This window comes from Hemibagrus wyckioides, linkage group LG11, assembly GCF_019097595.1.
Source record: "Hemibagrus wyckioides isolate EC202008001 linkage group LG11, SWU_Hwy_1.0, whole genome shotgun sequence".
Taxonomy (NCBI): domain Eukaryota; kingdom Metazoa; phylum Chordata; class Actinopteri; order Siluriformes; family Bagridae; genus Hemibagrus; species Hemibagrus wyckioides.
The window spans coordinates 21,892,511-21,905,851 of NC_080720.1; the positions used below are offsets into that span (position 1 = coordinate 21,892,511).

Below are 13,341 nucleotides of genomic sequence, written 5' to 3' on the forward strand. Positions count from 1 at the left end.
CCCAATTTTCGTTAATGAAGAGCTGTAATCAGTGTGTGTAGATGTGGAATGAAAACAGGCAAAACAAATATGCTTTCACTGGGGAGGGCAATGACGAGCTGCTCTGTTTGAACTCACCACCCAGACAACAATTCCTGACACAGCTGCTTGACGTGTGCGTGACTGTGAGTATGAGAGAGAGAGAGAGAGAGAGAGAGAGAGAGAGAGAGAGAGAGAAAGAGAAAGGCCTTCACACCCTCAGCTTTCATTTCCCAAACATGCTCTGATCAAAGGTGCAATTTCCCACACTTGCCACTTTGGGAGCTAATCAATAAAACACTAATCACTTCACGCCTGATCTGGAGGAAAAGTGCGAGCGAGAGAATGAGAGACGAGAGCAAAAGTGCTACATCTAGCAGCTTATAAACCAGGGTAAAAAAAACAAAAAAAAAACAACTATTTCAACACCTCGGTTCCATCACAGATTTATCCTTACTAATGATATTATTATCGGACTGTCAGAGAAAGGTCCAGGTCTAAACATCCATCAGCTCACTATTCCAAATCCTCTCAACCTTATCTCATGATAAATCCACGTCCAATCCGGGACTTCTAACAAGCAGACAGAATTTAGTAGACTTTATTGAGCTACAACCACTAACCCCGCCCATCACTAACCCCTTGTGTGCTGCTGCAAACCTGAGACTGCTGATCAGTTATTTCTAAGGCTGTGTCCAAAAAGTCAGGCCAGATATTTAAAACCTCTTCATATTCCCTGTGTAACTGAAAGTCATCAGTAGATCACATTTTCTGACAGCGGTTCAACTTCTCGTATCTATCGGCGATCCTGCACTTTATCGGCGACTCTTCAAAATTCAAACAAGTGACATTTTCTTCATTGAGGAATCCATTAAAAAGCGTGTTTCTAAAGAAGTATGTAAATGACGAGCCTTTCAAGGTAGACGCGGGGCAGATTCCCCTCCATCAACTAATGACGGCGCTCATTACATGCAGGTGAGTGAGTGAAATGAAAGCGGTGTCGTGTGCGGTGCGCAGTAGCCTCTTCTCTCTGTAAATCCCTATGAAATGCTAATATCTCACTTCTAATTAGAGGATACTAAGTCCAAATGCACCTTCACGCCTGCTAGCCAGCAACATAAATTTTGCCCCCCCTTCCCCCTTTCACCTCAATCCAGCGCTGCTGCTGCTGATGTGGTCTGACTACAATCCATTAATTTATATTTAATGTATTCCTGCCGTTTGAGCATTCTTCTTTAACGCTCCTGTTTTGTTTTCTTTTATTCACACTTTTCAAGTTCCATGTGCCTGGGAAGAAGAAAAAAAAAAGTGCAATTTTCCTGCGCACACACCCACCCACAGACTCGGGTCTTCTTGCAAACAACAGTATAAAGGATAAACCGGTCCTGACTCACCCCACCTCTACACACTTGTCATGTTTACCCGTCTGTAGCCATAAACATGTTTACAAGAAAAAGCTGCCACCATTCTCAGAAACTGACCTTGAAAAATCAGCAAACAACCAGCACAGCAAGTTCGTTAAGGGCACCGAGAGGCGTGCAGTAATCGCCACCCCTCTGCTTAACACACAGCCAAACCCTTTCTGAGGCGCCGACGTTTGTGCAACACACCAGTTATTTACACGGCGTGTAAAAATCTATTAACTTTTGTATCATTGCCGAATTAAAACGCCTTCGCTAATGGATAGCATGAAATAGAGCGTAATTAGGGCTACGATTTTATAGCCGCTGTTATCATGGTTATTGCTTACAATTTTGTAATGTCAAAATCAATACGGGTTACTTATGTCTCGTCTGTCTCCCTGTTGAGAAATGACAAGAATTTATCTAATGTGCACTTACTGAGCTTGTTCAGGAAGGACACTACCTGCAATTGAGACGAGTACAAGGCCACCGCTTCTATTATATCAATTTCTATAGCGCTTTCTTCACACGTTTTAATGCCTGTCATTTTTTATATAAAGCTGGAATTATTACATTAGTATTAAAGCGAGAAAATGGCAGGAGTTAAACAATACTGTGTTTCATTTTCAAGTCTTCCAGTGGGTTAAAGCAAGAGTCTTCGATCTGATCCGAAAAAAAGTGGACGGTGCGGCTGCGGGGTTTTATTCCAGCCAAGTAGGAGGCATACTTGATAGTTCATTGGAGACCAAGATGAACTGATTAAACATGTGGAATCAGGTGGGACTCCTGCTCGACTGGAATGAAAGCCTGCAGCCAAAGCGGCCCTTTGTGGATGAGACTGATGACCTCTGGGTTAAAGCAAAGGTTCTTGCAAAAAACTCGCAGTACAAATATATTTTTTGAACAGCGTCCACCTGTTTATGCAAATGTGTACAACAATATTTTGCCGAGTCATATGAATCTCGAAGCTTTTCATTCCTGATCTTTCCGTTCATCGTAAGGAAATTACATTTCCTTAGATTGAAGCTTCTATGCTTAAAACATTCGTAGGCTAATTCGAGATTTCAATTAAACTGAAGTAACCAAATCACCAGTCTTTTTCAAGAACTGAAACATACATACACCACTGTAACTAAAAACATAACTCTGCACTTGAAATTCCACTCAGATTTCTACATTGAAAGAAAATCCATTTTGAAGAAAAGAAAAGGATATGTTAACAGCAATAAAAGCTGGAACACTGGGGGTGGGGGGGCTAGATCTCCATTTGAACTGGTATTATTAAATCATTCAGGAAGATAAGGTTATATACGATGAAGTATCTGATCCGCATCTCAGGTTATGGAGATTGACATTCGACATTCCTCGGTGTCCCAGAATGCCATTCAGCTGCCACTGCAGATAACTCCGGGTAAATACCAGAGGCATGAGGATTTTGGAGCCGAGGTGAAGCTAGCCACATTTTTAAGCCACAAAGAAGAGGAGAAAGGGTTTAAGGCTTTACAGCACTTGCACAACCGAGATGTGATAAAACTGCTTGGCGGTAATCGAAAGTTTGTAATAATGATTCGTGGGGGGGGGGGGGGGGGGGGAGCTTCTCTGAAACTGTCATCAAGGAAAGGCTAAAGATCTGAAAAATCAGGTTCAACCAAATGATTTAGGACCATATCTGTTCTGGAGGAAGTCCTCTTTCTGAATGTTAACTGCTTGGAAGTAGAAGCAGTGAGAAGACTGACCAAAGAAAAAAAAAAGAGAGAGAGAAACAATAAATCACATGGCCAAGAAAGAAGAGACTAAATATGAGCAGTGTCTGTGTGATGACTCACTAATACACAAGCACAGTAACAGTGAAAAGACGTGACATTGAGTTTTTATTGTCTAAGTGGCAGTTTGAGTGCCGAGTTTCCCTTCTCTGGCCCCCAGACTCTACCCTCGCCGCTTTTCAACAGCCAGATGACCATATTAGGACACGTATAACAAAGTAAACAATAACACCGTGGCAATGAGATGGAAATTTCTTTTTCACCTAATGGTGTTTGTCATTGCTTGACTTCAGCGCCTCGGCTCAGGAGACTCGTGTTTGCGAGAAAACAAAGACGGAATCGAGACTTCGGCCTTGACGCAAAAACCTGCTGTGGACAAAAAGCCTTACATTTACACCCTGTGTGTGTGTGTGTGTGTGTGTGTGTGTGCGCTCCACATGTAATTAGCTTCTTTTCTTTGCTCCAATTCATAGCAAAACAGAGTGTTCAGGTATCTTTTATTATGTTGAGAAATGAAGATGATGCATAGATTAACACCCAAATGCTTTAGATGACAATAAGAATAGGAAAAAAAACAGAACTCGTCATCTGTGTAAGACACAGAAAAGGCAATGCTTCGTTAATAGTGCGGTAAAGAGAGAAATCTAAGCTTCTGTCTTTCCTCATCTAAACAAGTTCTTGTTTCTCCTTTTCACTCATCCAACACTTTCACAATCAGCACTGCTGAAGTTACTGCACACTAGAGGGAAATTAAGACTAGCAAACATTCAACCTGTGCCGCTGTCTCTGAGATCATAATCCAGAACTCTCTCTCTCTCTCCTCTCTAACACACACACATGCGTGCATGTTCGAATGCAAGCTGTTTATTTACATAACATTCAGTCTATTCCATTAAGCAGCTGCTCCAGGTGCTTTATCCGTAAAAGGGATTTTGCTTCCCCAAATAGATGCGGAGGCGCCCGAGTGCTAAAATGTTATTTGTTGAAAGCACTTCGTGCTCAATATAAACTAAAGAACAACAAATGCCAAAGTTAATGAGTTTTCATGGATTACAAGCCGTATTTGGCTAAAGTCGGAGAGTTGTCATAATTTTTTGGCAGTGCATTGTAATAGACTCTATTACACTTTACTGCATTCCTCATGCATGTTTTCCTGGGCTTTGCATGTACATAGCTGAGCTAAAATTATGCTTGCACAAATCCAGGAAAGAATAAAAAGAGAATTGTTTAAAAAAGGAAAAAAAACAGCAATTTGGAGAAAAGAAAAGAAAAGAAAAGAAAAGAAAGAAAAATCATTGTTTATCCACTATATTATGATGTACTCAGACACAATTGTGGCCACAATATGCACTTTCAATGCATCTGACATTTATGCTGCTCTTTCCGCAAACTGTGGTTTAAAATCCGTTGCGCAGCGCTAAAAAATATCAGCTATAGTGCATTCGATGAGCTTGAAACCAAAGAGGAAATTCAAGTTACAAAAAAATATATTGTGTGTTAATAAATGAGGTTTTGAGGTTTTAAAATGAAGCCTCTCGTGTCACTTAATGGTACAGACGGCAATAACAAATCTGATCTACGTTTTGATTCTTAACTGGTTTCAAAGAAAAGTCAGCTCTGCACAGAATAAAGCTATTGGCACAAAACTCTTTATTAGATATGACAAAACTGATGTGTTTGTGACCTGTGCGATATAATTAGACGTGCGCAGGGTAACAGAAGCAGCACAGTTGACAAGCTGCATCAAATGATGTCATTGCCCTAAACAGCGGTTTCACCAAGGTCCTAAAATGGTCTTGTGTTAAAAGAATGAATAAAAATAAACAGCCACAGAGTTCAGATGCAATGCAATTCAGCAGGAAAACCATGCAGTGTCACCTATAATGCTCCAGGCATTACACAACGCCGCATGGCATCCATTTACACCTGAGCTACAGAGATGGATCAAATCAACTAAAATGCAACGTGCCAATCAGCCGCACTTCTCATTTCTACAGCTTTCTGGGTCAGAACTCTTTGTCCTTAGATTCAATATACTGTATAGTTAGCACTTTAAGCTAAATCGTGTGCGTTTAAGCCTGCACACCAGTTTCAAACGCGACATGTTTGTTGTGCAGAATACAGATTACACCTGAAAACAGGCAAAAAAAAAAAAAAACAACTCGGCACATCCGCTCCAGAATTCCTCAGGGGATTTTTTATTTTATTTTTTTTTTTTTTTTTAGGGCAAGGATTTCACTTTCATGTTTCTGAAGACAACTAGCCAGTTGAAAGAAAAGGCTGTCACCTTGACTGAGATCCTGGCGCTCAAATTTGACGCACAGTGTCAAAGCCTTTTGCTCTGAACGCAGAATTAATTAAGGTGCATGTTGGTACATGAACTAATAGGTCTGTGATCAGGGTTAGTTTATGACGTTTTGAATATGGAGGACTCATTTGAGGTCTTTTTTTTTTTTTGCAGTACTGCCATGTTTTTATGATTCAGACTGAAGACATGTGTCAAATGAGTAGGCTGCGCAGTCAAAGGTGCAGAGAACAAAGATTTAGAGGATTTCTTTGCCCTTTACAAAGAAATAAAATGTCAAGCATTGCGTGGAAGTCACTAATAAATGCATCACTGCAGCCCTTATTACTAAAAAAAAAAAAAAAAAAAAAAAGGAAGCCAGTGTCTGGACAATTATGTAAAAAAAAAACGAACTTGTGGAAAAAACTCCAACATACGGATAAGCGAGACACTATGCGCCCCTATTGTCCAGGAGACATGGTGTTAGATGTCTACATGTTTTAAAGTGAAGGCAGAGGGACATTAGGTGTTAAGCCACAGGCATTTCAGACTGATGCAATAAAAAACTAACATTTTCTGGCACTGAGAGACAAATAAACTCCAGAATTATTACATCCTGGGTTTCACTGGTATTTTAGGGTTTCATTTTCGACTCAGCTTCCGTGGAGGTGGTGTAAGAAAACACTGGATGGGGTGTGCCGTTATAGGAAAATGATCCAGAGTGGTACAAATGGTGTTTCCACCCTGCTCCCTCATCACTCACTCTCTCTCTCTTTTCATCTGCTTTATGAAGTGGATCATTAACTGAATGGTACAAAGCACTGACACTGGAGACTCCTTCTCTTAGTCTCATAACTGTTAGTGTCTTAAATCCTACCCCATTGTTTGAGTTGCTGCTGGCACTCATGTCAGAGTTTCTTCGATAGAAAATGAATCAACACGCGATCAGAGTCAAGAATTACACGGCACTGTTGTGTTAAAAAGAAATAAATACTAGTAAATATTAACAATTCTGCCATATTCTCAGTGCTGTTTGATTAAAAACACTGTCAATTGCTGTTAGTGGAGAAGGTGTGTGTGTGCGCATGTAGACAGGTGGAAGGTGGCTGGCTGTGAATAAACATGGTGGTTAGGAAAGCATGATTATTTTAATTCTGCCTCACCACAAAAGCAAGACGACATGAGAAAGCACATACAAATGTGTATTACCATTTACCAAGCACAAACACACACACACACACACACACAAGTACCCACACCTACAGACAGCGCTCAGTTTCCTTTGTACTTCCCTCCACATTCCTGGAAGCTGTTCTTCTAAACACTCGCACATGTTGATCCTAGAAGAATATTGTGGAGCTATGAAACGCAGAACAAACCTGCATCTTTGATAATCAACCCAATTTGCTCTTACACTAGACAGACGCTGGTCTCTGACAATGAACCCACGCCACAACCCAAGCGCACTTCATGAATGGATCTCTGGTTCCATATGTGAGCAGCGCTAAAATAAAAGGAAGAGAAGAATACAAAAAAAACACAGGAATGGTAATTGTGTGCGCGTGTGTCTGGAGGTACAGTCCCTGCTCCGGCTACAGATTTCCTGCTCTTCAACCGTTGGCTTGAGTGAAAAGGCGGGAAAAAAAAAAAAAAAAAAGCAGTGATTTATGGCTGTGCGTCTGAGCCGAACAAAGGCGCATTTCCCGCCGACAGCTGATCTCTACGCCCTTCCGAAATGTTCGGTCCGTTTGTTTGTATAAGGAAGCTGGAAAGTCAGGTGGAGTGAATTACAATTAAGACAACTTACTGGTGAGAAATGACGCGATGAGAAAGAGACGGGGAAAGGGGAAAGGCAAATGAGAGCTGTGTAGTATTTCAGTGTGTGGCTGAAAGCAGGAAAGGCGCGGGAGGCAGAGAGAGTGTGGCTGAGCGATAGATCAAGAAAGAAAGCAGACTGAAAGAGGACATTAGGGTGAGTGGAGATGGGTGTTTGAGAGTCATGGGAGAGCATGGGAATGAGAAAGCTTGTTCTTAACCAGCATGCTACGCGAGACAGGACACAGATCCACAGACACACACTGTGCCCCTGATGTATGAACACCCCCAACACACCCCTTTGGTTCATTCTGGTCTGCCTGTCACTTGCTTTGGACCATTCCATTTGGACGTGGCATGGGGGGGTTAAACAGGGGGCATCATCTTTCAGTTTTTTATAGAAAGGAGATAGAATATCACAGCAATGCTGTTTTGGGGTTTTGGGGTCTGTTCAGGTTACACGGTGAAATGCGCATGAAATTGTATTAAACCACCGCAATTATCGCCTCCAAAAATAAATAAATAAATAAAATAAAAAAAAGCACTTATGAACTGTTTGTTAAAGTGACCACTAAAGCATACTTGTTTTATTGTCTGTATTATGATCATCATGGTTAAAAAAAAAATTATATCCAGCTTTGTTTACACACAGTAAATGATATATATTCATAATTTACTAAATTTCCTTATTTATTATCTTCACAACACATAGAAAAGCAAGCCATGCAGGCCAGGAATCTCTTATCAGTTTGGCATTAAGTCTTGACACAACACAATGACCCCTCATTTATTCCTGTGCTGGGACAGGGGGAAAAAAAACAACAACAAACAAACAAACTGCACCACATCGAGTTATTCATTGGTCCTGAAGTCTGTCCTGCACATAGTAGTGTTTTTCCTGCAGCAGCACACCAACTAACCAATTAACTGCACTGCCTGAGCTGAAGTGGGTGTGTTAGAGCAGGGGGGGGATACACGCTAAAAAGTGCAGATGGAGCTGTGCATTAAACCAGTTCAATACTCTACCTGTCCTTCCCTCACGAATCGCTTCACACTAATAAATAATCTTTTGTTTACCTTCTTCCAAGGACTCGCTTGCTTGAAGCCGTCTTCGGTTACAACTCTTGGAGTTTAGCCTTCTCGTTCTGTGGGCAGACCAAACACAAACGAGTGTCTATGAATGAATAATTAGTGTGCGCAGCCTGAAAACACCTGTCAGCTCTGAAGCCCATCAGCCATTCTGATAGAACTATGCATGTGTGCTGGGTCAAGATGCATTAAATCATGAGGAGGAGTGTAGTTATGATCACGAAGGAGGTATTTTTTTTTTTTTTTTTTTTTTACATAGGATTCATCTCTCAGCCTCAGTAGCTCAGTGAGTAGCTCTGCTTGTGTGTAGTAAAGATTAGCCAGTGGCCTTCAGCGTCAACAGGTATTCTGTAACTCCTGGACAGAGAAATGCTTCAACATTTAAAAAAAAAAAAAAAAATGCATCAAAAAACAAAACACGGCATGATCTGGAGCTTTTTATTATCAATGTTGCAGACTGTCTTTCCAGGAGAAACAAATCAATAAAAGTCTGAACAAAAGGACGTTGAAACGTTTTTTGAAGAAAACACAGAGACACTCAGTCACACTGGATGGAGATATAAAACTGTACAGGAGGAAAGAAACTTGTCTTCTAAGTCTCTGTTGTGTGTGTGTGTGTGTGTGTGTGTTACAGTCACTGTAAATTATTGCAAATTTATACTGTTGTATACATCCTTCGCTGTAATTTTTGCACACCTGCTCTTTTTGAAAATGTATTTTTAATAAAAAGGTATATATATCTTTAATATATTCAGTGTGGTTTTTTTGTAGTCCTGAATTTGCTTTTTACTGTTATGCTGTAACATCTCTTTCCCGATCTATTTGTCCATGCATTCAATGTCAATGTGATGTTTTACATTCAGTTTACACCCAACCTTTCACTAAGTACAATGAACAGCAGAGCAATGATCTCACCGTATGATACGTTATCTCCTAACATGATACCCTAGGAAAATAAGGTCTTTATCCGCCCTGTTATTTTACATAGTCTTAATGTAGGTCATTTGTGAGTAGAAAATAAGAAAGAAAAAAAACAACAAAAACAAACAAACCAAAAATAAGCCTGATCAGAATATAAAGCCAGGGTACAATGTGCTTGTGTTTAGCATAGGAGATGCACATTCACACCTAATTCATATGCTAAAACACAGGATGCCTATAGGCCAGTGTCTGGGGGACATTTGAATAAAAGCATCAAAGCATATCAGAGTATGAAAAAGAATTTTGATCAGGTCTTTCACAATGCTCTCTCATGCAGTTTATATTTGGCAGTCAAAGCAGTGGCCGGGCATTCGGGTCGGCCGATCGTGTTTATGGCAGGTGAAAAGGAAGGAGCTCCAACATGCCAGCGCAGAGTGACCAAGTTTCAACAATCTGTCCGGTGTAGTCATGGACAGACTTAACCACAAACATATGCATTTCTCCGTTTCCCCCCCCCCCATCATCGCCACCTACCGCAGCGATGTTCTCCCTGTTCTTCCAATTCATTGAGCTCCAATTAACATATCATCACAGCTGTTGTAAATCAACAGGCCGCCGTGACACATGACAAATCTTTTCAGCTTAAAAAGCTAAACATCATTAATTCAAATCACCTGCTATGGCCTCTGGTGCTAAATGAGTTTACTGACATGGCTCGTCATTCAGTTTAGACAAATGTTCCCTCCTTCTAATCATAAGATCATTTTAGCTGAGGTAAAAGGAGATGAAGGAGGTGGGGTATGTGTGTCTGTGTGTGTGTGTGTGGAGGGGGGGTATAGGGGATGACGGGTGGGGGGGGGCAGGAAGCATGACAGAGTTTTAGACGGCAGCTGTGCACACTGCTGCATTTTCACTTTGTAGTGGAATTGCATGACTCGTAATAGCTAAACAGATAATTGTTGGAATTGAAAGTGGTGGGGCGCGTGGTAATGGCAGGTTTAAAGCAGCAGGGTGACCGTCAGCGAGGAGCGGGAATTTCAGCTCCGGAATGACGCCGGCTGATGGAGAACAAGTAGTGAACGCGCTCCAGTGTGGCCAAGAAGAGCGAGGGAGGGAAAGGAGGAGAAACAAGAGAGCCAGCTGAGAGGATCAAGTCCTATGGGTGTGTAATAGAGAAGGCAAAGCGAGAGGGCTAGCTAAATGAAGAGTGGGAAGATATAAGTGGGGAAATGAAGAACAGGGAGGAGCAAGTGAACGAGCATGCTTGTGTGTGTGTGTGTATGTGTGTGAGCAAGACAGAGAATATGATGCATCTTGCAAGTCAGTTCTGATATAATAAAATTAAAATGCACTTTTACTTGCTCTTTACCCATAGGAAAATCAGCCGCAGAGAAACACATCTTTATGAGTCAAAACTGTACGAAACTGACAAAAATGCTGACTGTAACGTTTTGTGTGTGATGGCATTTTAAACACACACCAAATTCATTATTACTCACACTAACAAGAACCTGAATATTTTTCTTTCACCTTCGATAATTTTTCCTTGTACTTAAAATATACATACATACATATATATATATATATATATATATATATATATATATATATATATATATATATATATATATACATACATACATATATATATATACATACATACATACATACACACACACACATACACATATATATACACAATGTAAATTTGTAAACATATTGTGTTAATGCTTTGGCTAAATAACATTAAGAAATCAGTATTTGGTGGAATAACCCTGATCTGTATGTGTTTTGGCTCCATGATCTCCACCAGTATTTCACATTGCTGTTGGGGAATTTTATACCACTCTTTTCGCAAAAAAGCAAACAGCTCAGCTTTGCTTGATGGTTTGTGATCATCCATCTTTCTCTTGATGACATTCCAGAGGTTTTCAATAGGGTTCAAATCAGGAGATTGGGCAGTGGTCTCTTATTTTTTTCCAGAGCTGTATATACACATACACACACACACACACACGTATGCATGCGTGCAACACGGTCTCAGAAATGTATAAGCAGGATATTTTCAAACACATATGCAGGGACTGCCAAGAATGTAACTGATCCTGTTCTTATGTGTAGGTATAAGATCAGGTTTAAAAGGCAATACACTAATGCAGGAAATAACATGACATATATTGACATGTAGAGCACACCTAGAACATTCTTGGAAGAAGCATGGGTCTTTCTTGTGCTGATGGAAAGTTTGAATGCCATGGTGATTATACAGAACTCAAGTGAACAGCGATAGCTTTGAGAAATGTTTACAAATGCCTTGTTTTCACAGAACTGCAAAATCCGGGAAACTGTAAATCTTATTACGTTCGTCTGTTTCCAGGACGCAAATGAAAATCTTTTCCTACACAAACAAATTCGTTTTCACTGCATAAAGCCCGATCTTAAACTAGGCCCTGCAGTGACTGCTAATCTGATCGTAAAACAAAAATAACAACAATCCTCCTCCTATCGCTCTCTTTAAAAGTGGGTGCATGGTGTACATATGCATGAATATTAACCATCTCTCTTTAAAAACCCAAATCCTGAAGAGGACCATCAGTGAAGGCTGCTCTTCAGCATCCACATTTACATCATCACAGTAGCCAAAACACACACTCCATGGATGGACTGGCACTCAGCAAAAAAAAAACCCAAACCGATCACAACAGAAAGGCCTCAGCGGTCATTCTGAACGCCTCTTCAGTCGATCTAATGGACGTTCTCCTCCCTCACTTCACCGGCAACATAAGAGCGCATGAATATTTAGCGTCGAGTTAGGCCATTAATTGCTCGCGCACGCTCCGACGGCAGATCCGCGGCTACTTCTGTACCGGGACGCTTGTGAACTGTCTGGCCTCATTAGCATATTAATTTATGCAAAACTCCATCGCAGCCAATAGGCTGACCTGAGCTGTTCTCCTCCCTCATGCTCAGGATGGCAGAGTGCCCAAAACATCTGGCTATTCAGAGGCACTATTTCATAAATAATCCACCAGCAACACAGACCTTGGATAGGAGGATTCATTCAATAAATAGCAATTTATACATAGTAATAAAGACTGATCCATGTAGAATTTCTGTCATATTTAATAAGGCAAAAGATGATGCATAGGCATGAGGAAAGGCTAGTGCAAGTTTGTGGATCACAGCCCAGATGTAGACCTGTTGAAAGATTTCAACGAATCAAACCCATTCGATCAGGCTGGGGATTGGGACACAGTATACTGTATGTTTAAAATAAAAATAAAATAAAATAAAATAAAATAAAATAAAATAAAATAAAATAAAATAAAATAAAATAAAATAAAATAAAATAAAATAAACAACACAATGTTTAAAGATGAATGGAAAGATAAGTACGCATTTATACTCAGCTTCAAAGCAGATGTGTCTCATCTGTTAAGTCTAGGGCATTAGTCAAAATGGTAACGTGAAAGCATCACTACAAAACAAAAATGCACCCACTTTGAACTCACTATGGCTATTTATAGACAGAAACGAACGTTAATGGTTAAGCAGTAAAAGGTATCTGCTGCAATTCAGTCCTGGATAATAGAACAGGTAGAATGAGAGAGAGAGAGAGAGAGAGAGAGAGAGAGAGAGACAGAGAAAAAGCAAAGACTGAGAGAAACAGACTGAAAGTGAGTCAGTGCGAGTGTGTGTGTGTGTGTGTAAGAATGTATGTTTGTTTGTAAGAGAGATGTATTCACTTGGTTTGTGTGTGTGTGTGTTTGTGTGTGTGTTTGTGTGTGTTTGTGTGTGCTTAAGGTGTGTGCACACAATACTTTCCAAGCCACTGTCTCTGTCTCTCAGGAAAGTTTAACGTGTGAGTCACTTTGAAACAAACACAAACACTGTTTACAAAAGACTGTCAAAATGGCTGAATGCACAAAAGACACACACACAGACACACACACAGGTTCTCAACGCTGTGTCACATTCTCCCTTGCTCTCTAGAAACTTTATTAGGCGAGTATGAATGAAGTCAAGCAGCTTGAGCTCGTAAACAAAA

General features: G+C 40.4%; 1 protein-coding gene across 13 annotated transcripts in view; it reads right to left on the reverse strand.

Moving 5' to 3' along the window:
• Nucleotides 1-13,341, reverse strand: part of foxp1b (forkhead box P1b) — a 157,811-nt gene that overhangs the window by 95,843 nt on the left and 48,627 nt on the right. For 9 of the 13 annotated variants that reach the window (XM_058402844.1, XM_058402839.1, XM_058402831.1 and 6 more), the window contains one exon: nucleotides 8,361-8,428. The exons of the other annotated variants lie outside the window; for them this stretch is intronic. The gene's annotated coding sequence lies outside the window, so the exon portion shown is untranslated. The remainder of the gene's footprint in view (nucleotides 1-8,360; nucleotides 8,429-13,341) is intronic. 13 annotated transcript variants of the gene reach the window in all.